The 26337-nt window shown below is 37.4% G+C and overlaps 1 protein-coding gene across 15 annotated transcripts in view; it reads right to left on the reverse strand.

Moving 5' to 3' along the window:
* The window catches only part of LOC114060994 (poly(rC)-binding protein 3-like), a 401074-nt gene that overhangs the window by 283820 nt on the left and 90917 nt on the right, over positions 1-26337 (reverse strand). For 14 of the 15 annotated variants that reach the window (XM_027890950.1, XM_027890949.1, XM_027890945.1 and 11 more), the window contains exon 2: positions 26133-26189. The exons of the other annotated variant lie outside the window; for it this stretch is intronic. The gene's annotated coding sequence lies outside the window, so the exon portion shown is untranslated. The remainder of the gene's footprint in view (positions 1-26132; positions 26190-26337) is intronic. 15 annotated transcript variants of the gene reach the window in all.

The raw sequence follows: 26337 nt of genomic DNA on the forward strand, positions 1-26337 counted from the left end.
ACAAGAACATTAATATTTTACTTTCTTTACTGGGAAAACAAAAATATAGTCTTTGTGCATGCTCACACAAAAAGGTTAGTTAAACATACAGGAAAAAAAAGGTAACTTAAACTGTTTCACCCACCGATCATCCAAATAGTTTGAAGGTCTGTCATATCTCATTTTTCTTTCCGCAGAAACATGACTTCCTGACTCAAAACACACTACAGATTAACAAGGGGAAAAAAAAAGTGCATATTGAACTCTCATCCTTCTTCCAGAACTCTTTTCTTCCTGCACTTGGCATACTAGTCTGGCAGTTTGCACAAACAAGTTCTTACCGCTTTTAGAAATCTTGGTCCTGAGAATACTACCTCTGGGCTGTATTACCATTTTTAATACACTAGGTCTGACGTAAATATTATGTCATCTTATAATCAGATGGAAATCAAAACTATGGTTGTTCTTTAAGAGAAAACATTGGTGAACATTATCCGATATAGCGCTACTGCTATAGGTCTGTTGCCAAAAGGGAGCCACTCAGGTCTGTCACCATTCTGTGCCTTAAGCTGTACTTATAGACTGTACAGTGAGCAGGTACCCCACCAGTGGTGCATCAGCTTTGATCTGATGTAGGATCTTTTAGATCCAGACAATGTGCATATGATTCTTCTCCTGTCCATTATTTTTAAACACTACATAACATATTTGTGCATTTTGCCCAGGATTTTCCATTTGACCTGACTGCCAGCCTCTATCCCATTTCAAGCACCCCTCCTTTATACTGCAAATGCAGTCTGGCACCCACTCTCTTCCACTAGCCAGGAATGTTAAGAATGGAACCCAACCATATCTAATTCTCTTCATCCTGATATACACCACAATAGTCATTGAATCTCTTACATAGTTCTTACCCTTGCAGTCATGACTGGACATGCAGCTGCAGTTCTTAAGAGTGTCATTTTTTTTTAACATGCCAGCTTCAGAGATTATCCACCCATGCATGAGCAGCATGAGCATTTTGGATAGGTACATGGCAGGGAGAGAATGGACTGTGCTAAGCAATAAGCCAGTAAAAAACAGAAATTCACTGTTTCCAAATATTCACCAACTCTGAGATTCAATCCAGAGCTGGAAATCTAATAGGCAGGAGCTTAGCCTGGTGTGCTACCACATGCAAACCTTCCAGTTGACTGGAGAGGTCAAGGGACACTACTGCACCAAAGATCTTGGGGAAATATTTATAATTCTAGAGGGTCCTTTTCCAGAGCAATGAACCTAGTGTATTGTTACAAATACACATAATAAATAGCAAGAGTCTGTTCCAAACCATGCATTATTCTGGACAGGCTGTGACAGAGGAATTTTCATCTAATAGAGCTCAGACACATATTTAGAGATTATTAATTACTTTCAGCCTTCAGCACACACACAGTACAGCATTAATTGTACCAGACATGCAATATAGGTTGAAACACAGAAGTGATTCCAACCAAAAAACCTGCAAACCTTACAAGAGTGCTCTGCAGTTCAGTAGAGTCTTTACTAAGTGAGACCAACTGTCCAGTGATTTAAATGAAAAAAGGTGTAATAAATAATGCCATCCAAGCAACCGTTTAGGCAGTACTTTACTTCAACATCTGAATTAAGAGGTTACAGCAATCTCTCCAAATTTTAGTTTTGGTGGTGTTTTTTTTTTTTATTTGTCCCACCACCACTGCTTTTTGGTGTAAATATTTCTACGCTATTAGCCTCATTTTTTTTCATGGCAAGAACACCTTAGTTCAGTCACTGAAACAACATCTGGCATACCCAAACCACTGCTCTTCACATGGAACCATACCTAAATATGCGTAATGAAAATATTCATTTTCTGCATAAAGCATCTGGGACTTGGATAGGGTTACACAGTGAGCTCATGGAAAGCTCATCAGCTCCCTTTCAGTCTGAAAAGTGGAAAATTTATTTAAGTCACAGGGGAAATAGAATGGGTTCTTCTGTTTTCTGTACATACTTTTGTCAGGAGACATACACACATATATGCATCCATAAGTATGTATGTATCCACATCATCTGTGTATAAAACACACTCAACACTGATGTACAATTGATAGCTTGTCTGCAACAAGAAGAAAATGCCTAATACAACTAATATTAAAATAAATAATCATGGGAATCAGTATCAATAAGCACAGATTTCTCAAGGAGACTGTGCATTGCCTAGTCCTCAGTAGAGACTGATCTTTTTTGTTTGTTTTTTGCTCAGTGAGGGCACAGACAGTTGACAGTCACTGTAACTCAATAGCTTTAGAAACCCAGTCCTCTGTCAGCTTTGCCTGAAGCTGGTTTAAAAAGAAGATAACTCTCAGTTACAACCAGATCATGAGAGTCTTGTTTCCTTAGGAAATTAGGTTTAAGGAGGGGAAAAGAAAGAAAAAAAAAAAAAAAAGGAGAGCAAAAAGAAAAGGGGGAAAAAAAAGATGAGAAATATAGTTAGAATGAAACAGTATTGATGATTTCTGAGTCTCTGACTCTGAATCCTGACTGTATATTCTTTCTATATTTCCGAGAAATGACCCCGCTTTATGTGTGCCCTGATTCTACCTTAATATAAAAATTGGACTTCCAAACTCAGAGGGATAGAAACTCCCATGGAGAATCATAAACTGTTCAGACACTACAGGTATAAAACCATACACAATTACCAGACTGTCAGAAAGTGACTTCATTGCTGTAAATTAGCAGAAAGTGAAATACATATCCACACCAATGATGTTTCAGAAGCCACAAGTCTTTAATTTCTAAAGGGACTCAAATTTACCCAAAGTTTAAGGATGATCTTTCCCTTGAACTTACTAATTCTGCACAGCATTGCTCACTGTCTCCATTTTCAACTGTCATTTCATCATCTAATTGGCAGCATTACAATACCTCCACAGGGAATTATATTATAATATTGTACTACATAAAACTTACGTAATGGGGAAAAAAAGATATTTTTGCTTATCTTCCATTTCTTTCAATGTGTATCATTTAACAGAGATGAAACATATTTTAATCTCAGATTTATTTTTTTGTTTCTTTCTGGTCCTAAACTGAGAAAACAAATCTTGATTTTTAAGTGGTCAGTAAGAAAAAAAATGTATATTCTAGATGTTTTATAAATATCCATACAATGTTTTCATTGTGAAAACAAGCACAGTCTTTTATTATACCACATGCTACTGATGCTAAATTCAGTGCAGGGGTAAATAGTTCATGGAATTCTTTGAAAGAGCCATTACATAGGATTATTATGAGGGCTTACAGGTCAGTGCCAAAAAACCCAGCAAATATATTAGTGTATTTTTGAAGAAGTAACTTATTTCATTGATTTCAGGAAAATTACTTGCCAAAACATTACCACTGAAAGATGTGGTCATATTGGCTGTACCATAATCATAGTGTAATAAGAGCCCTTAGAAAATCTTTTATTTCCAGTATAAGTAATAGGTGATTCTAAAATATATTTTGTATAATTACGCAACCAGATAAAGCCAGTTAGTGTGTGGAAGAAAGAAAATTTGTCCAAATCAATTAATACATGTATTCAATATTTTGACAGTTCAGACTAAAACTGTATCTTCAGAAACTAATCAGCTCAGAAAAACAAAACAAAACAAAACAATTTAAATTTTAATTTTATTCACTTAGTAAACTATTCAACATTGAAGCTGCTTATTACGCTTATCCCCTATTTCTTTTGTCTGTTTCAGAGAAGGGATAATTTTATGCTTTGAAAATAAGCATTTTCACTTGCATTTTCACACCTGAGGAAAGCAGCATGTTGTCTGTTCAGGCAAAGAATGAGTTTTCTGAGAGTACTACTAATACTCATAATGGTTTCCTGTCTTAGAAGTCATTAAAAAGCCATTTTGCAAACACCACAGAAGGAAAAACTGGAAAGAAAAACCCATCCCTGTGTCATTAAAAATTACCTTAACAAACCTTATTATGAGAAATTAGAACTCTACGTTTAATAAACAGCATTACCAAAGAACAGAAGCAGATTTATGTGAGCGTCCTGCAGTCATACTGCCATGGTCCCAAGGGCTGGAGCTGTGCACTGTTGGTTTGCTCAGCAGTAACAGCATGTTCCAAATCAGGCACAGACAGACCGCGGCACTGCGCTGAAATCCACCAAGGCACACTGTACACTGTAGATGTGTTTATGCTGGCTGCGGAAGAACAGATGATATGCAATGGGGCATGAAGCCTGCTGGAACAAAGCTCCTGTCAATGTTTTGTGAGCTTATTTAAGTGAGTTTAGAAAACATGTCATGTGGGCTCGTTCTGGCAGAAGTCTCAAAGTTAGGTTTTCTGTACCAGTTTCATTGAGCATTTCTGGCACAGCTTCCTTTCAGTTTGATTCTAACTAAAAGTTTGACTCAATTGCTAGAGAGAATTATTTGTTTCACCTGCTTTATTTTGCACAAAATTTCAGGTTTTCAGTAGTTCTGATCTGTCATAACACCAAGCCCAAACAGCCTACTTCTGATGTCACTTAATATAACGTAGATCTAGGGGATGAATCCTTTCATACATCACGTTAGTTTACCTCATGAGGAATCCTAAGACGGTCTCACAGGCAAGCATTTAGGACCTTTCAAGAGAATCTGTTAAATAACTAAGAATGCATCTAAAACAGTGACTTAGTCTGAAACAGTAGTGCGCTTTTCATGCAGATCTCCCAGATGTCCTCACTCTGCACTTTGGTTCACATCACAAAGGTATCTCGGAGCTAATGAGCTAGATTCCTCTGGGCCGAAGCTATACTTTTGACTTCGCTTACAAAGAAGAGCAATGACTCTAGTGAAGGGTCTAGATAATAGGATCTAGCCTGGAGAAAAGGAGGCTCAGGGGGAACTTCATCCTTCTCTACAACTCCCGAAAGGAGCTTGTACTGAGGTAGGGGTCAGTCTCTTCTCTCAAGTAACAAATGATAAGATGAGAGGGAATGGCCTAAAGTTGCACTACAGAAGTTTTAGATTGAATATTAGGAAAGATTTCTTAACCTCACTGGCTCAGGCTGCCCAGGGAAGTGGCTGAGTCACCATCCTTGGAGGTGTTAAAAAGATGTGTAGATGTGGCACTTGTGGCCATAGTTTAGTGGTGGACTTGGCAGTGTTGGGTTAATGACTGAACTGGGTGATATTAAGGGTCTTTTCCAACCTTAACAATGCTATGATTCTATAAACCAAAAAATGTGCTCCAGGAATGTCTAGTGAGACCTTGTATTCAGGAGGGCTCAGTTCAAGTGATGACACTGGAATAAGACCTCAGTAAACCTACAAAAAGCTGCTGCGACAGCTATTCAGTATATTCTGATTCTCTTGACCTGTCATCTCTCTTTTGGGATGAGTCTCCTAAAATAGGACAACTTTATGCTTTTTCTACACCTAATAATTGAACTATTGTCCAAAATAAGCCACAACACATTAGAGAGACTGTGAAAGAAGCTTCAAACTCAAATTTAGTAGAGTAATAAATTGTGAGGTAAGAAATGGATGCCAAATGCAGTAATTTTCACCAAATCTATATTTTGAGTGCATACAAACCAAGTTTAAAATACATAATGCAGAAGGAGAAGCAAGATTAACCAGGATATGGGAAAATGTAAAACCTGCAGAATTCTTTGTAAGTGATAAACGTATATCTCCAGTGCATACACTGTAGGCTGGAACAGCTCAGGAAGTAAAAAAAAAGTACTTAAAAAGGGTCTGAAATAGTCCTGGAATCTGCTAGTTTTCTGTGGTTTGTTCCACTCCCCTCACTACCCTAAATGCTCATGTATTTTTTTCTGAGGGATAGAACCTTAACATTAATTTTCTGAGCATTAGTATTATTTCAACATGGAATGAATCCTAAACTTTGCCTTTAAATGCACTATAGCAAAACAACTTTGCAGGTTGTTATTTGAAGCCCAGTCTAATGGTCTAGGCACTTTTCAAGACAAATATTTCCTTACTATTTTGTTGCCTGCTCAAAATTTACCTCCAAACCCACACGCATATCTGTGAAAGTTTGTCCAGAAAAATGTAGACAAGACAATCAAGGACTGACTCAAGTGGATTACACCATTTTTGGGTTTAGTAGGAGAGGGCTAAGTTCTAGGAATATCCAGATGATATCAGATAAGAAATCCCACCACAGTAAGTTAGGAGGAACATGGAAATGGTAGACTTTTTGTAGATGGCCCCAAGTAATATGATCTAAGTCTGAAATTAGCTCCACTTTTGAAGATAGCCTTGTTTTGTGCAAGTGCAGAGGGGGACAGTGGCTTGGACCAGATGGTCTTCAGAAGTTCATTCTGTCTTTGATTATTCTATGGTTCTACAATTTTTAATGTTTGTTACTGTAAATGTACAACTGCTTGATAAGGAACACTCAGCACAACTGAGGTCTTCTCTTGTTTCAAGGCTCAGTGTTTTCTTCAAACAGCCTTTCATATCCTAGAGGAGAGAATTCTGGTAGCCAAAAGATTACAGTGCTTTGCTGGAATGAAAGCAAAGGAGTTATTGCAAAAATATATAAGGTTTATCTCAGATCTTGAGCCTTTAATTTAAATAAGCTTACACCACAGGTGAGGTCAAGTTATTTAACACTCACAAAGCCTTGTAATTACATGGTAAAAATGAGGACTCCAAAATAATCAAATTCTGCTCCTAGACTCCTTCTATACTGAATTGCCTTAAGCAAACAACTTTAAAAAAAATAAAATAATAAAAAAATCAAAACATTGGTACTTCAGCACACATGAAAAATTTTCACTCCAAATAAAACAGTGAGCAATTAAGAGCACAAAAAATTTTGAATTACAAGCATATCTAAAGGCCTGAAAAATCAGCATTGGTTCTCCTTGAGTTTTAGTTCTCCTGTCAGTGATAGAAGCAATTTAAGTAGGTAATGGATAATGTTACCTACCTTTAAGTAGGTAATAGATAATGGATGGATCGACAACTAAAGATATAAATAGCATAATCAGGTCTCCAGTTTCCTTATTAATTATCTGAACACACACACACACACACATAAACATTTGATTAAAAAAAATTGACATTTTTGAAACAGTGACATTTTGATTATAAACATGTGCATTAGCTAATTCTCCCAACACTGGCAAAGTAGGGAGATAAGTATTAACATTTCTTCCTTAGCTGAAGGAAAATCAAGAAACTGCAATGAGCAGTAAGTGATTTTTTCCAACACCATGTATCAAATTAACATAAGAACTTAGGTGCTGATTCTGTGCTCATTCCCTCACTTCATGTTGCCTCTAACTTGATTAGTTTCTTATGACTAACAATTAATAATTCTGCAACACGCAATCATCCCTAGGTAAAAGAGAAGGTTTTTTTTTTTTTTTTTCTTAATAAATGTCAGGGAATCTAAACAATTTTAGAGTACTACAAAATGTACAATAATCAGATTAATTAAAGTAGACTCTGTTTAATCATGGCCATAACCTGATATACCAGGGCAGTCAGTCTCTCATAAGCTTTAATTGCTAGACAAAATTACATTTTAAATATATCAGGAAAAGACAATCTTCCTGCATTTAGAGTAATTATTTTTCTTCTCTTCCAACTGTGGAAAATCCAAAATAACCTTTTCTACTCCTTTGTAAGCTAAGCAAATAATAATAATAAAATATAAAAATCTATGTAATCAACAGAAGTCTTGGTAAAAAAGGTAATAATTTTCAGTGACCAACAAAAAACCTGTCACTTCACAGTGAAGTAGAAGTGATTCAACTTCAGTAGATCTGATCATCCTAGACAGCTTTTAATAAAAAAATCTCATTTAGCAAAGTACCTAAGTGCATGTTTAGTATTAGTCTGATACCATCTTCATGGTCATTAGGTCATGAGAACATACCTGAGCAATCTATTGAAACTGTATCTCTGCTATTACATTGTGGTTCAAACCAACCAGTGAAGTAAATATAACATGTGAGAAGGTACATGGACTCTATCTGCCTTCCTATAAACAGGTAATTTCTTACTGGTTAACCTCACGGAACAATATATATGGTGAGACTTTAAGAAAAGATGCCAAATACAAGACCATCCACGTTTTCATAAAAGACAATGTGAACATAAAGGGCAGCTACAAACATAAGTTTCAAATATGACAGAATTCCAGATTCAGTTATTTCAGGCACAACCCTCACTTCTGTCTTTTTGCTGGTAGGTCAAATAGGTTTTCTTGTCCACTTTCAGATTGCACTCATCTTACTCTTTTGAAATCCTCATGGAATTATGGAGGGGAAAACATGGAGACTGAAAAGTTAAGAAATCTTTGCAAACACCACATCATGCTGGATAGCTTAAGAGGTTTTACATCTTAAGCTTAAAAGGTTTTGAAAATCACATAATGAAACAACAGTTAGCACCATGAACTCCATCATCTCTTTCATCTTTCTGGCTTGCTCCATAGCCACAGCCCCTTGCCCTTGGCAAATGGGATGGGGAAACCTACAGCAGCAACTCTACAGCACCAGGCCACGGCCTTGCCTCTTGACCCCTCCTGATGCCACATGCTTCTTTGCCCAGCTTTCTCTGAAGTGGAAGAGGAAGCAAGAAAACCAGGTATGGATGTGAACAGACTTGAAATTCCAGGGACACTTGGAAAACCTCTATAGCTTCTGCAGATTGCCCTCTTAGGAAAAAAAAAGGAGTAGTCTCACGTTTGCACTCCTCCTCCTGGCCCCAGGACAAGTAATTTTGCCTTGAATGATCTGGGCTGTCACTTATGCAGATGGCAGGACTGCTAGCACTGCCTGTAAATTAAATTCCAATTAACTGCACTATCCCCTTGATAGGTAGTGCTAGCCCCCTCCTTTCTTACTCCTCTTCCTTGTGACTATGCCGACAGAGACTTGATGCACAAGCTGCAGTCAGAACATCAAATTAGCCCTTCAGCTTTTTCTTCATTTGCTTTCTCCTGAGGTTGGTCTCAGCCTTGGAAACTGCTCCAGCCTCAGCACTTCACTTTTGAGTAGGGTCAAAGCTTTAGCGGTCCCTTGGAGATGCCTCCACTCCACACTTGTGGAGTGGAGCACTTCTTCCAGCTCAGGGGTCCTCAGCACAGGAGGGAAATGGACCTTTTGGAGTGAGTCCAGAGCAGGGCCACAGAGAAGGCTGATGGGATAGAATACTGTTGAATATAGACAGAATACTATGAAGACAGGCTGAGAGAGTTAGGGTTCTTCAGCCTGGAGAACAGCAGGCTCTGAGAGACCTTACAGCACATTCCAATACCTAAAGGGGGCCTACAAGAAAGCTGGAGAGGGACTCTTCACAAGGGCATGTAGTGACAGGACAAGGGGAACAACCTTAAGCTGAAGGAGGTAGGGTTAGATCAGATATTATGAAGACATTCTGTATTATAAGGGTAGTGAGACCCTGGAATAGGTTGCCCAGAGAATTTGTGGATGCCCCATCCCTGGAAAAACTCAAGGTCAGGTTGGATGAGGCTCTGAGCAACCTAATCTAGTTAAATGTTCCTGTTCAGTTCCAACAGCAGGGCTGTTGGACTACATAACCTTTAAATGTCTCTTCCAACCCAATTATTCCAAGATTCTATGTTTGCATTGTGGAACAGTAAGCTGAGTTTTTCAGTCTAACGGCACTGCAAGCACTGTACCTCCACAGAGGTCCAAGGCAAGATTTTCTTCTGAAAGCACCCAAAACCAACATACACCTTTCGCATTAAGCATACTGACAGTAGCACATGTCTAATGCTTCAGCAGTACCCACAGGAATAGACACAGGTTGCTCTAGGGTGAGATAAGGGAAACAATTTAAGTCACAATTTAAGTTAAATCTAAATTATGTCTGTGTGAGAGAGCTATAAATTCAGACAGGAAAAGAAAGGGGTAGTTACATGACTATGGGTTTTCAATGAAGTAGAGCTTTTTGGGTAATTGTTGAACCTGAGTTTTTAATCTATAATTGAGGTGATTATTTAATTTGAATTTTATTAGGAACCATGAATTGTGGCAACATCCTCTTTCAGTTTGCAGATATCAGCTGGGTAAGATAGGCGTGAAGACCTAGGATGAAACATTACACCTCACTGAAAATTCAGCATGTCTAATTAGTCACCTAAATGCCGGGGGTGGACCAGAAGAGGCCTACAGAGCGTGGAGAGAGATGAAAATGCGCTGCAAGGAAGGCTTAGAGGAAGAGATCTCTCTTGAAGATTTCTAGCAACTTCAGCTGTGCAGAACTGCCTGGGAACCAGCTCAATTACAAGGCCTCGGCATTGCAGCTTCAGCAAATTCCCCTGTCCGTGCACCCAGGACAGTTCTTCCATTGTTCCCCCAGCTCTCCCTTCCCTAAGTGACCTGACATATGCCTTTAGCCTATCCCTCCAAGTCCCCATATCAGTAGCCCTCAGGATTTGGTGTTCCTAGCCGGGGTCCTACCCCTATTACTGAACCTTCTGTGTTCCCCTGTATATAAGCTGTCTTCCTGTTTTAATTAACTGCCATTTTGTGGGTCACATATCTCGTGTGTGTGTGTCCCGTCTCCCAATGCAAAATGTGCCACTGGGCCTTGTAGCAGGTCCTCCCGTAACCTGCTATACCTAAAGGACTGATTAATTAAGTTGGGGGGGGGGGGGGGGGTTGCTTCCATCATTTTAAATACTTCATGAAAATGTACAACTATTCCAGCAAGTGCAGTCATAGGGAAACCAAATTATAGAAGGCTGCTATGACTATTTCTAAGCTTTTTCTAGCAGATTTCTAGGATTTTCTAGCAGAAATCCTTTGCTAGATGCTACATACCACAGTGAAATACTGGAATTAGAACTGAAAGGCATTCTATCTCCACTTTAAATTATTAGAGGAATTTCATTAAATCATATTGTACTTCCTGTTAGATAAGACTTTAACAGAGAAAAAAAAATAGTAATAGCTTTCAGAACTTGTATTTTTGTGAACACCTCAAGCTTCTAAAAAAAGTCTTTGATTTTAATTACAATTGAATTTTTGCAAGAAATACAGATCATACTATCTAGTGACTATTAAAAACTTTTAACATTTTTAGGAGTCTCTGACAGCATTTAGGTTACTAACAACTTACAAAATTTAGACACAGAACCTGATTGGTTAAGAACTATAACTATGAAATAAATTAAATTTCCATACACTTATTCATTCTCTCCTTAAGACAACAGGTTTTTAGCCGTTATTAGAATTATAATGACTGTTTGGTTTTTGGTTTTGTTGTTACTTCCCTTTCTAAGTCTGGTACACTCAACAAACTCTTGAACAGCCCTGTTTTTAAAATGTAAGATTGTCAGGCTGCATCCGTGTAGTTTTCAACCCACTTTGATTTTCTGAGCATCAGCCACGAAGTTTTCCCTTGATGGCATATTGTGTCTTCCCTGTTAGTAATCTGCAGAATGGGAACAGAGTTCTGATGCTTTTCTTCTCCCTTACTTGGGGAACACTATTTGACTGTCTTTCCAAGGAACCTGCCTCAGCAGGGAGAGCTGATCTCATCCATTTAACACAAGAAAGGGCAGAACTGGGAAAATATTAGCTACACATTCACCTTTTATTTAATATCAACAATGTGCTTTGCAGTATTACCCAGCAGCCAGACTGCTGTACTTTCATCTCTTCATACCACAAAACAGACAGAAATGGATAGTTTATGACCTGAAAATAGGAGTCCTTATAAGCACAACTAAGGGGAACCATACTGGACTGAAAAGCATATGGTCAGGATCAGACGTCTGTGTATATCTTAGGTGGCATCAATTTATGGAATACTATATGATTAATTCACGTCACCACATAAGCTGTAGTGTTACCAGGCATACAAATATGACTGTATCTGAAACATGAGAGCTAAAAAAAATATGTAAGCATTGAAAAAACTACCCAGGAAGTAGTTCTTTCCTGTAAAAGTTAGAAGTTGGTATTCTTCAAAATTTTGTAAGCATTTACTTTTCTGGTATTAAAGTTTTATGAGTATAATACATACAAGTATCCTCCAGAACTTTAGCTATCAGACTTAAATGAACCAAATATAGATGCATTTAATTAGCTATAAGGAAGAAGTCTTTTACAATGAGGGTGGTGAGACACTGGAACAGGTGGCGAAGAGAGGGGTGGTTTCCCTGGAAATAGTCAAGACCAGACTGGAAAGGGCTCTGAGCAATCTGAATTAGTGGAAGATGACCCTACTCATTGCAGGGGAGTTGGACTAGATGACTTTTAAGGGTTCCTTTCAACCCAAACTATTCTGTGACTCTAAATTTAAAGCCTCACAAGTCTGGATGGAAAGAGGCACAAATTTTGGCTAATGTCCTTACACATCAGTTATCAAACTTCACTGGAGGTTTTTGCTTCACAATATGTCTCATCTTCCTATCAAAAATGTCTTTCAGAGGAAAAAAACCCATTAACAAACAACCTTTCTCTCTTCTTTCAACACCTTACAGGGGGAAATATTTGAACATTTTTTCAGTTAAGAAATTTTTATGAAACAGTACGTTCCAGGCTGCTTTGACTTGATCAATATTCTACTTCCTTTTCTGTCTTCCACTGCAGCTATTCCACTTGGCATAGGCCACTAAATAATCTTCCAAGCCATAAGATGAAATCTCAGAGAGGAATAATCACTAGCATAAATCCTGTGTTTCCTTCCTTTTCCTCTCAAAACCAAGAAAGTGTTTTTACTGATGCAAAGGAACAAAACTTCCAGCTCGAATACCATCCAACAACTTTCTGAGTAGCTAAACACCCAAAGGATAAGTCATATACAGATACATAGGAAAATTTTTTTCCTTCTGCTGCACTATGCAGAAGAATATAACTCCAGGTAGAAAATAGAGAATAGATGAAATAAGAGATATAACCAACCCACCATCCTGCACCCTGAAAATAGTCAGTAAAAGGAATATAGTTAATTTCTGAATACATAAGTACCTGACAGGAATGAAAGCAAGCAAATCTCAGTCACCTACAGCGTACCTAGGGCAGCTCTTCACTAAATTCATTGGATATCAGCAACGATACCAGAGCTCCATGATCGACTGACTCTCAGACAAAGCATCATCTTTCACTGAGCGCTGCCAATCCAGACCTACACTCTGGTGTAGGTGACCCCCAGCACACAAACTTTTAACATATTTGCTGCTCCCATTTCCAGGCAGGTTGTGCACTGGAAACATCCACGATTAGTAGTGAAGTATTTTAAAACAAAGAATCAGGGATGCCATGTGTGGCTTGCAGGCACTGTACCCCACTGAGTCAAAGGTAGGTGTAGATGCACACAAGAACAGAGAGCTCCATTGCTACTTCTTATCTAACATAAATAACGTACTTTGCCAGTTATTGGCAAAGAACAGTTGAAGACAGAAGGTGCCCAGATTAATTTTTTTTTTTTCCGCAACCATTTTGAGATTAACCTTTAAAAATTTCACATGAAAGCACTGCAAGTTCAAACTCATTGACAATAAACTTGCTTTTTATATTTAGGCATTAATCGTAGCTCATGGATCTCCATGCATGGATAATAATGAAACACAATCACAGTGAATTAGGAATCCTTTTGCTTTCAAGACTTGTCACATGCACTATGTTTTTTATTAATACTAAGCATACTAATGAAATAAAATATAATGACGTTATACATACAAAGTCTTTATCCAAGAGCTCCTAAACAGAATAAAACTTCAGTTAATTCACTCCAAGACTAGGAAATCATAATTATGATTACTTGTTTTGTAAAACTAGAATTAAAAAAAATAAAAAATCCTGCTCTCTAAAACTGAAAGCTCTCTTCAAAACCCACTATTTTTTTTTACAAGGTTGTCTCAGACATAATATTTCTTCAGTTAAAAATAAACAAGGAAGATAAGCCAGCAAGCAAGTTCCAAACATACAATCTTTCTACCTTGAACATGATCTTTTTGCACTGCTTTTTCCTTCATTTTAAGAAGGGAAAAGGCATCCTCCAGAGATTGCTTTGCACCCAAGTAAAAGATGCAATTAAAAATCAGTCTTGTAAAACGTTATTGTTTCTCACAGACAGGATAGCAATCACAGCCTTGCACAACCAGAATGTGAATGAGCTCCTACTGTATCCCATGCAATTTGTTCATCGCAAGTGGGTCTCTGTGTGCCCAAGAGGTAAAACAAGTATAGTGAAGCTGATAATAAAGAAAATCAGAACCTAGACTGGCAGGTTAATAACAAATATTCCCTAGTCAATAACAAATAACTTCTGTCTGGACACACACTTTCAGCGTATTTGTGATTTTAAGAATTCTTCATGACATACATACAGATGTTATATTTTAAACAAAATCAGTTTCCTTCATCTACTAAATCAAGCAAATAAGCACTGTAAACAAACTTCAAAATATATTTTTATTTAAAAGAATTATATGTGCACAGTGTATAGCACTGGCAGTAAAAAAAAATCAGTCAGATGCAATGTCCATTTTTCACTACTCTGCCTCTGACTACCACTATAAGTAACTGACACCTAAGGAAAGAGTAAATGAGTGAGGGAATGGCAGCAATATTTTCTCAACAGCCAAGGGAATTCTCAAGCCAAAGTTTGTGTCTATACCTTTGCTCTGATAGCACTTTAGGGGGCTTTTGTCAAGAATTCATTAAATGATTTCCAGCCCGCTTGTGTAAAAGAATTTCCAACAGTTTTAAAATTTTTTGAAAGCTTTCAGGTTGAAAAATTGTTTGATGCCCTGATTCATTGCACCACAAGAAACAGAATAAATAGCCTATAGCTTCTGTTGCTTTCCAGACTGTTAAGGTTTATAAAGGCTAGAGAAAACCCCACGCTATTGTTCAGATATGTTTCTCATGAAGTTGTAATGTGTCAGTGAACTTCATCTCCTCCAATTTATTTGTCTTGTACTCTTAATTACTGACCATTTCATTATTTTGTAATTTCCCTATTTCTCTTTTGAGAAGGAAATCCTCACCAGCATGAAAACTTCAATACATGCACACGTCATGGATTTATGCAAGTATATACATAACACCAAAATGACATTTTCTGTCCAGTCATCTTTCTTAATAGTGCCCAGTTTTGACTGTTGGTGAGTTTGAAGAGGTGTTTACAGCATGGTACCAAGACCTACAGTCTAAATGCTAATGGCTAATTTCAGAACCATTAATGCAATATGTATGCTGGAGGCTGTTTCCAAACATGAATGAATTTTACTGAAAAATCATTCTATAACATAAAGTTTTCCTAGAACTTTTTTTGCCACAAGAATTAGTTCTCGTTGCCCTTAACCATTTGGTCTCATTAGCCAAGTTGGCCACTTCTGTGATATCCACATTTACAGTATTCATTTTAACAATTTGAAAAACCTAGCAAAAAAAGAAATAAGCCTTGAAGAGAATAAAGAACTAGTGAGCTTAACATTTTGATTACACATACATATGAGAATGCTTTGTCTTCAATAAGACAGCATTCATTTTGCTGATCAAACAGTACAGTAAGAAAATCACACTTTTTTTAGGATTACAGTGCTTTTATAACGAATCAAAACAGATAACCCCCCTGAGATTAACATTTTCAAGCAATTTCTTTGGATTTAAAGTAAATAAGTATTTAATCCTGCTTAAGTAAATATGCAGAAGGTAAGTAAAAATAGTATTTGAAATGTTCACAGAGCTTTATTAAATCAGCAAATTATTGTACCTTTCTTTTACTGTAGGATTGTGTATACATACATATGACTCCCCACCCCAAATGTACAAACTATGTGCTTTATGAGTTAAAAAGGATAATAAAGAATTGGCTCTTTGATGCTCTTTTCCTACAAGATACGTGGCATTTATCTTGTTTCTGTCATGATAGGATTGCATATTTGAGAGAATGTGGTCATTGATTTTAGTACTAAAGACACATCTCTTTCTATACAGAAGTGCTACATAACTCCATATGACTATTTTAAGGAGGTGAAACAACCAACAAACAAACAAAACAAAGCAAAAAAAAAAAAAAAAGGAGAAAACCAGTTACAGTTCAATTGTAATTCAGAAATTAAATTTAGAAGTGACATCACTCTCTACACATTCTTCCAGCTCATGTTTCCAGATAAAGTCCTAGATGGCATAAAGCAACTGAAAAGTTAAATAAGCAGCCCATTTATGCATGAGTTACAACACACAGTATAATCAGCTGTAGGCATGAGGTGACAGGGTGGTCTCACTCTGAAGGCAGGTCTAGGAGGACTATGTAACAGAGCAGAAAAAATAATTTATGCACACAGTAAATGATCATCAGCTTGCAGAAGGGCCCCCATTAATTTTGCCATTTGATCTTACATGAATAATTTTAGAGAAAGCCCCAAATTAATCCATCAAGCAAACACCAGGGAAGGATCAAGTTAAAGAACTAGCTAGTACTCTCAGTAAACACAGGAATGGCACTGCTGCTCAGATCACAGTGTGTAACTGAATTGGGAAATATGAAAACTCTCAATAATAATGTTTTACTACAATTAAGTTTAAAAGCCAGAAACCAGCACATTTTGGCCGGATAAAGATGTGGTTACAGTCCAGATCTGCAAACAGAGCTAAGCACCTCACTGTTACTTTCACTCACAACATGAGATTGGCTCATGAATGCTTTTGTTGGAAACAGGGTCTCAGTGCTTCCAGCTTCCACCACCTTCTGCTGGCCCACATCTCCTACACAGCTGGGCAATTTCATTCTACTTAGCAAAAAGACTACAGCTAATTAAAAGCAATGTAGTCTTTTGGAAGGCAAAGAAGGGAGAGTATTCAACCTTTCCATCACTTCAAATCCAAATGCTCAGATTCAGTTCTGCTAACAATTTTGGAGTAAACAAAAAAACACTATTTGCAAATTGTAGGCTTTAAAAATATTTTCAATATATTGATATAATTGAAATATTTAAATGTAACTTTCATCTTTCTTAGAACAGTTCTACTTGATATTTCAGAACCTTCAAAGTAAAAGAAACATGCCACAAGCTGCAATATCTCCAGTCTTTGAAGTATGTGTGGGAGACATGGATGTTCATACTGATGGCTCTGGATTAATTTAATTGCTTTCATTAGGAGGAGGGAGGGAAGGAAGGAAGGAAGGAAGGAAGGAAGGAAGGAAGGAAGGAAGGAAGGAAGGAAGGAAGGAAGGAAGTTCAAGAGAATGATAAACTGTAAACTCCTCATAACAAGGAAACACTTATACTGTTCTTGTAATTTTTTTTCCCAAAAGATAATCCCAATAATAAAAAAAAAAGAAATTTGTGTATTCTTGTTTTATAATTACAGGAACCATTTTTGAAAGGAAGAAGGTCATGAAGGTATTAATGTATTATTCCTTAAATATTTCAAGATTCAAAAGAATTGTTAGTTAATTAAACAATTTTCTGCCTTGGAATTTCCACCTCTTATTTTCATACAAAAAGAAAACATCTTCAAAATCCGAAGGCTTCTAGAGCTCCTGAGACTCCACTCCTAACATGGGGAATGCCATAACTAGCTTCAGAAAAAAAATCTGAAAGAATATATTTTGTAAATCACAAAATGCTCAGTGATGTTTCTTTTTTTGTTGATCTTAACACCTTACATAATATGGAAATAAAATGATGTCTTCAACAATGTAAAAAGTGTGAGAGGAAATATATGCACCTTGAATGAGATCTGACTTGGACTTTGCAGGCATTCTCTATAGAAAGCAATAAATATATATTTTTTCTTTCCTTTTTTTTTTTTTTAATGAATTTAGTGAACCACTGTTTAAACAGAAAATCTCTCAAAAGCTTTTTCAGTTTCACACTGCTCCAGTACTACTCCTATCTGAATATCTTCTCTGTGCATTTTACAAATTTCCTGGCTGTTGTAATGCTCCTAGACTGATAGGGTCCAGCAGAGCCAGGTAGCAGTAGGGCCTCATTGTGCCAACCAGAGTACAAAGCACGATGGCAGATGTTTTATCTGACCCAAATTGCTTATAATCCAGTGGCCATGACACGTGTCTGACTGGTGATAGCACAATCACAGCCATCAAACAGGCCCTTCTCCAGTGACATTGCCACAATTTCACACAAAGGTGTAAAGTAATATTTATCAACTCCATGCATAAAGGTTTTATTCTGAAGGCAATCAAGCATTTGAAATCTCTCCACTGGCTTTTCAGGAAACCACACGTTACCCAGGCTCCAGGCTCTCCTCTCGCCAGCATGGCATGCACAGAGCCAGCATGCTCTACAGCCCTCTGGAACCTGTCTAGGCAGAGTCCTTTTAGACACAGTTATTTCATTTTGAAAAAGCAGCTGAGGCTTTTCATTCCCTGTGTGGTATTTCTACTCCCAAATTGTTAGTGATCGTAATTTCATGAAAAGCAGTTTAGAAAGGGGGATGGGGGGGGGAACCCAAAAAACCAATGAAATAAAAATCCCAGGCTGGCTATTTTCTCTATGTAGAAAACAGTAAACTTGCTGCAGAAGTTGCTTGCTAAATATATAAATTTACTGTGACACTAAATAAAGGCTCTTTTTTCCCCTCCACCTTCCAATTTAGAAATAGTATCAGATTTTTTGCACACTTTCTCATCTGCAAGTTGGGACCACCCAATAGTCCTTAGTTTGAATGACTCATGAACAGCAGTCTCTGATACACCACTGCTTAACCACAGGCTTGCCATTTTTATCTTGTAGGCATAACTAAAAATAGATTTTAAATGACACTAGTACAGAAGCAATACTGTTTCCATCTACACCTTGTACGCAGAGAAGGTTTCTGTCCCTCCAGAGTTAACTTGGCATTCAGAAAAAATATGTGAAGGAACTGCTTAGCAAGGTGGAAGCAACTCCAAAAAATTGATTTTCTTGGGAGGGAACTTCTGCTCTGCTGATGGTTGGTCCCTTTCAGAAGATTTTCTCCAATCACTCAACTCTGTCCTTTGGCAGCTGGACATGGTAATCAGTCAAGTCTCTCTTCAAGCAGTAATAACTTTTTACATTTTTTTATCATACAAAAACCAGATATATGAATAATGGGCTGCTGCTTAGCACCTGCTTAATTATTACATTCAGGCTATATCTCTTCTACAAGCATTTTTAATTTATCTCTAAGAGGATTTATGGGATGGATATGCTATTTAAAAAACAGATGATGAGGTCAATGCAGCCCAATTTCAACATTTACAACTAACACACACACTGGAAGAGATGGAAAGATCTCAGAAGACCAGTGGGTTTGTCAAGTGCTTTCCCTGTCTCCCACATGCATTTTCCAGGGGGGGTAATAGAAGACCACCAGTAAGAATGCCAATATCGTGCAAATTAGAAAGCCAGAGATGGACAGCTCTAGCAGAGAATGCTACAAAAATCCCCCAACACATGCCACAGAGAATCACCAGATACAGAATTTATTTATTTCTTGTAGTAACTTTCACCAGTGAAAAAGGTCAGCTTTGCTAAATGGACCTTGTTTAGAACGAAGCCAGCTTCATTCTCTCTTCATAGTTAACTTTCAACTGCCACCCTTTGTTGGCAGAACTCACTGAACTTATGTGTGTTTTTAAAAGGAATGCCCTTCAAGCACTACCCTTTGACCAGTATTATTATTTCTATCTGCCTCAGCAAACACAAAAAGAGCAGTTGTGACACTGTCATAGTAGAGACTGGGCTGCGTAGGATGAACAAGGAAAATTCTAGGACATCTTATTAAACCTAAACTCCATGTACTGACCTGGAACCAGGGCATTGATGTGAGAACTGGCACTCCTTGGGAAAACCACTGCTCATTTGAACTCAAGCTTGGAAACAAGTCTCTACAGTGCACCGAAAACTTAAGGATTTGAACAGAGTTACTAATAGATGTACAAGCCATGCTACATAGGATGCATCCCAATGGAGAGACAGCATTATATAACTATTGTTAAAGTAAAAGCAGCACTTTTACTTTAGTAAGGGAGAAGGGGGAAAAGAAGGCGGGGAAAGAAGAAAAAGAAATCTGAAAATTAGAGAGCCAGGGGATGAATTAGTAGAGAAGAGATTCAGTGGTTTCATTTCCAGTGTTTTCATTTTCACTTTACTCCCCAGGCCTTGGTAAAGCCTATAGTATAGCTTTCTATATTTAGAAATGGATGTATTCCTGCAGGTTTATTCAGTGACTTGAACTGGAAAAAATTCTCTTACAGGGGAAAGAGAAAGGCAGAGGGCAAAACATCCTCTTGTGCCGCTAAGACTGAAATTATGTTTCAGATTCAACTAAGTCATCAGTAGAATAAGACACCAAATTTTGAATCAGAACTTGGAGTTAAATACAATTACAGAATTTCAGCATTAGCAGTTGGAAACAAAAAAGCAGTCATTTATTTCTTCATTTGTTAGCTGCTCCAGTCTCTAAAAGATAACTTGGTTCCCCAGATACAGCTGGCAGGAAAGTCGGATTTTCAGTGTGTGAGGTACCATTACTCTCCTTCCCACCAAACAGACCAACAAACCAGAAAATCAAACAAATCTTTAATTAATAACAGAGTTAAATGTAATAGAGTTTCTGACAAAAAATCCTCTCTATTATTTGGCTGGGCCATCTCTACGCCAGCTGAAGAATAGAAAATTGGGATCAAATTAAGAGGTGCTCTCAGATACATGATACTAATTCAAAGGTAAAGCATGGCTGGAACAGACAGCTGCCTATTAAGCCTGTGAAAAGAGTAGATGTATTCTGATCGGGGGAGAAGGGGTTACTAACATTGGATCTGAGTGGTCTGCTGGAAACTTTCACAGGCAGAACGCAGAGCAGCAAATGTCCAAAATGGATACAAATACGTTGTCAAGTTGTTGTGACAGATCCATTATGGGTGAGCAGCTTAGCACAATGAACTCGATCTCAGCTGTCTCACAATATAAATGCCACAAGCTCAGAGGGACTTGAGCTTCCAGTTCCCCCACCCCTTCCTCTGAGATTAACAAAAGTGAGTTGGCATCCAAGTGAAGCATCAGGTCATGGAAAGCCTTATCTGCAAGAATAACCGCCCTGGGAAAGACCGTCCTGTCACAAACCAAATCTGCCACACTGTGAAACTACACATTTTCAAACACATATGCTCCCACAGTTGCTTCCTTCTTCTCCAACTGCAGAAAGGGAATTTCAATGCAGTTACAGACAACAAGTCATATATCTGTTTGCATATTCTGATTTCTCAAATTACACCAAATCATCATAGCGCATGACATTTTTTTCCCTACCATGAACTAATGAAAGAGCACAAGAAGGATAATGATCTAGAGGTGGTAGCAACTTTCAGACTCATAAACTGACAAATCCAATCTATGAGCATACATGTGACATATATGGGTAATTGAAAGCTAGAGCTTTCAAAATGTATTCAATTTTCAAACACGGAATATTTAACACAGACTTAAGCTTTATGATAACAGTTAAGGTCACATTACAATTTTCAATCACACTTATGGGATTGTTCAGGAAAAGGCATTTCAACATATGTTTAAGTCCCATTAAGGTCTCAAGAATGAGAGCCTTATGGTTTGCTGAGCCATCAGCCAAACTAAAGGATCTTCAGAACAACCACAGTAGCAAGGTGTGGACTGAGAACAAGTAAAACACATCATCTCCACTATTCAGGAAGATTTCTCTCACACTGTAATGAATTTATTACAAAATACAATAATTTACAAGGTATCCTATTATTTCTTTCCTTTACAATTGCTGCCAGAGCAGACACCAAAGTTTTATAGAAGATCTCTTGCTACTTCAGTATAGTACAAGCATTGCCACATGTGTAGATCTGAGTGCAGGTACTCAAGGAAAAGCATATTGGAAAAAAGGCTCAACCAAATGTGTCCTCCTAGACAACATGAAGATAGACTAAAATGCAGTAAGTGCCCTCCTTGTAGAAAATACAGTTTATTAAAATCTAACCATGGCCTTACTCCAAATTCCATGTTTGATGCCACAAAATAGGAAGAAAAACAAGGACTAACTCCAGGCTGATGATCAGCTAGATTAGTATGCTGCTCTGCAGGACCAGGTACTGCTGAGGAAGCACACAAAGAATCAAGTTTACATCTTTCTTCTTTCTTTCTGGTCTCCCTCCTTCATATTTTCCAATGCTACAGCACAAGAGCAATCCACCCACTGGTGAAGTCTTACTGTTTTTCAGTTTCACTCAGGGAACAGACTGAAACTCACCCTGTGGCTCCCAACCTTAGCCAAGCCCAATGGTAAGTTTCCGGCTTGTACAACCCAGCCAACACTGAGTGGTTCATTCATGTGGCAAAGATTCCTCCATTATATCCAAGAACTGGTCAACATTCATCATAAAAATCAAATACTTTCTCACATGGTTGCCTAAAGTCACCTGAGTTATTCAGCGACCATTTCTTCCCCCCATTCACACACACATTTTTTAAAGCACTCAGTCCAGTGTTTACTACAATACAGCTTTTGTACGTATGTACCTTGATACTTCTAGAAGTGAGTATACTGGTGCCAATTCTAGCTTTGTAGGTTTTTTGAGATGGAGAGGAAGGGATTTTACTTTTCTTGGGAATGATTCTTTGGGGGAATTTTTGTCTGTTTTTTGTTTGTATGTTTGTTTGTTTTTGTTCTTGTTTTGGTTTTGTTTGTGTTTGTTTTTTCTTTTTTTTTAAAACACAAATAATTATATTATTGTCATGAACTCTGACTAGACATCCAGTCTAACAGACTATGAATTTTGTACTTTAGTCTTAAAGGATTTAATTTTATTATTAGTACAATGTGTTGAAAGTAAGTGGCCCCAAATTTTTCTACCCATATTAAATGAAAAGAGATACTGACTTATGGAACTATTTATCTGAACTAAGTTACCATTGTCAAATGAGACTGCATAAAGAAATAGGCATTAACATAGACTGCTACACTGCCATTAAACAGAAGGAGAAAAATAATGAGATATAAAGCAGATTTGCATTAACTAAAAACCAAACAAACAACCCACACATAAAACAAAAATAATAAACCAGTCTCCAGTTTTCAGTATTTACTGCACATAAAATGTCAGGTTGTTATTTTTACTGACATCTTTCTGAGCCTCTGCACATTGCAGTGTCCTCTTATCAACACTGTCAGAACAGAAATCATCTCATTTTCAGCTCTGTCTCCACTAAAAGTTTATTTTAGTTTTTTTCAATTGCCAGTTTATCTCTGTGTGGAACACTATCCAATGTACAGCTGCTGAACCATAAATAATGTAATAAATAATTCTAAAAATCAATTTAAAAGCAAAGTATTATGATGACTAATTCTTAAAGATGAGTTTGCTCTGAGTTCTTACACATATGGTGCATGTTCGCTGCACAGCTTACCTCTCCTGTACAGTTGAACTACCTGTGGATGGCGCTCCTTCATTTTCTCAACACACCAGTTGTCAGCATTGTTCCTTAACAGAGAAGCAACTTCTCATAAATACCTTCAGCAGATTCTATTCTCTTCTGCCATCCCTAGAGGACCTGTGTGAACCTGGCCATTACGGATCTGACTTCATTCCCTTTGTCCTTGTGCTGTGTTCAAGCCATGCAACTGGTAATTAAAGCAGAATGAATCAAGATGGGGCGCTGCCATCACAACAGGTAATTAAGCACTAGCAATGATAGAACCCAATGCACCGAGCCAGGGATAATGAAGGTTGTTTTTCATTGTATTTGTTCACTTTCCCACCCCTACCAGCTTCGCACTGTAGCTTCTCCATTACAATAAGAGTTACTGAGCTCTCCCTTTTGTGCTCTTCATTTCTCTCTCAGCCCCATATTTCCAGCTTGCTGGGATTTCCTTTCCTGAAAACAGTTGCCATGTGTGCGTGCCTCCCTTTTTCAACAAATTGCTGTTCCTCTTGCAACAGTAAAAGTCTCTTTCCCTCTCCCCACGTAATGAGCTACATACATATCAAACCCACTCGCTGACATCTATTTTCCTGGTGCTTTTTTAGGACATTAATTATGTTACTTTGACAAATTTTAAATGTATTCAAGGCTTGAGAGCATTGTGTGTGTATTACAGACTGTATTCTTGTGTTTCCAGTTTCAGCTTGTGGCACAATCTATATTCCATTTCCTCAGGATCAGACCTTCCAAAATACTGGACACTTGCTCCTAACACATTCAGGGAAAAAATGATCCTCTCTGCACAGCCTCTTTTAAGGAAAGATCTACTTATAAAATACCTTGATCTTTTATGCTACAGAAGAGATACTCACAAACACAAGCACACACACACAGAAGAAAACCTCTGCTGAAAAGGTGAGCTCACGGAGTGTTCTCCTCTGAGATGAATCCTTCCCTTTCTGCAAGCAAGAAAGATCCACATATTTCTGCAGCACTATTTTTCCTTTTTCTGCTTCCCACAAGAAAGAATGGATTTATTCACTCCATAATAAAAGGTTACACAGCAATGGAAAAAGATATCCATTTGATCCAGTGTTACCAATCACATTAACATAACATGCACCTGCAACACAAATTTCTCTCAAGCACTTGTGCAATATGAATGCACCTCCCATTTGAGGCATTCATGCTCAGACCCCATTAAGTGTCTGCCTGTATAATTAATTGCAAGGTATTACACACACAAAAACCAATGTTTCATTTTATCTAGGAAAGGACGAGTTTCTGAACTATAAACCACAACATACTGACATCTTAGAAACTGCTTAACCTATGTGTGATACATAGGTCTGAATGGTAAACTCTTCTGGTGCTAAAAATGTTATCATATTTATCATATTTTACCTTCCATGTCATTAAATTTACTGCCAGTTCATCATCCCAGTGTTAGTCTGGTGCTACCAGTCTGCTTTTGTATCAAAATGAATGAAAAATGCAAGTTAAAAAATCCAAACATATTCGTTACCTTGAAAGAAGAGAAGGAATTGAAACAGACTGAAAGGAGTTAAACTCTCTCCTACACAACATCATGAAAAGAAAACTCTGAAGTATCAACATGAAATTTCTAGAAATTTATCATTATGTTCAGACTACTAGAGAAAGCACTGACTTTTTTTCCTACCTTCATTTTTAAATCCTAGCCATAAAAAAGTGAATGTAGACAACAACATATATTGTAAAAAAGACTCCAAATCCTACTAGGAATATATATCTTGGCTTGATTACTTCAGAAAAAGTTACCTTGCCACTTGAAAAATTACATAATTAAGGAGTCTTCTAAACTGGATTCCAGAAATGGCAAACTAATATTGTTATGTTGTTTCCTTTTTTTTTTTTTTTCTGTATACTTAGAAATTTCTACTGCACAAGAAATTTTCTATTTATTTGTCAGATCAACCTATACCATTCAATACACTTCTCCACAATGTATATGTTTAACTGAAACAAGCAGTGCAGGACACTCCGGTTTGTCTACCTGCTTCTGACTGTCAAAACCCTTCTAGGAGTCATTTCCATGGTGGATGTCCCTGTGACAAGGGCTTTCTAGAGCCTCACACAAGCTTAACTCAAATCCTTTCATGTTTTCTTCACTGCTTCTCTGGAACTGGAGCAGCCTCACATACTTCAGGTTAAGCAAAACTCCAACTTGGTCACATCACTGTTTCAGGATTAAAAAACTAAACAAGTCTACAGATGTACGCCCTAGGTATTGAGCAATTGCCATAAATAATAAAATTCAGCAAAAACACCACAATATAAAACTCTACCCTTACTTTAGTCTCTCTTTTGTGCACTAATGACATGCTAGGATACCTTTTTTACAAACACATGGGCTATGCCTCAGTTACACCAGAATTTCTGAACTCATAAGCCCAAATATCCTTTTTCACAGCAAAATATTTTACCATCTTATTTCAAGAAATAAGGCTCATTGAAGTTACTTTTTTTTTGTATCTCCTGATGCATATTGTTTCTTAATAGAAAGGTCATTATTAATTTTTTAAACCTTGTTTTTGAAGGGTCATTCAGGAGAGATGGAAATGAGGTAAATTTTCATTTCTCTACCACCAGTGGAAATGCAAAATAAGAAAGGTCATTCATCCACAGTTTGCACTTACATTATCATAATCAAGATCAATATTTTTCATGTGGTTATAATGTAAAAAGATGTGTCAGATTCAACTTACCTATCACATCAGACGTCCATGAGCCACAGTTCTGCCTCAATCCAAAGAAAACTTGACCTGTTGAATATGAAGCAACACATTTTCACTCGTGATGAAATCTTGCGCTCTTTAGAACAAGCTAACAGGTCACTAATTTTTTTGAGGAAGAACCAAAAGCACTTTAGCACTAGAGACATCTTAGAGTCCCAAAACTTTGTTTTCATTT

Source organism: Empidonax traillii, unplaced genomic scaffold (genome assembly GCF_003031625.1).
Source record: "Empidonax traillii isolate 1590-97213 ecotype Southwest subspecies unplaced genomic scaffold, ASM303162v1 scaffold303:size634589, whole genome shotgun sequence".
NCBI classification, from domain to species: domain Eukaryota; kingdom Metazoa; phylum Chordata; class Aves; order Passeriformes; family Tyrannidae; genus Empidonax; species Empidonax traillii.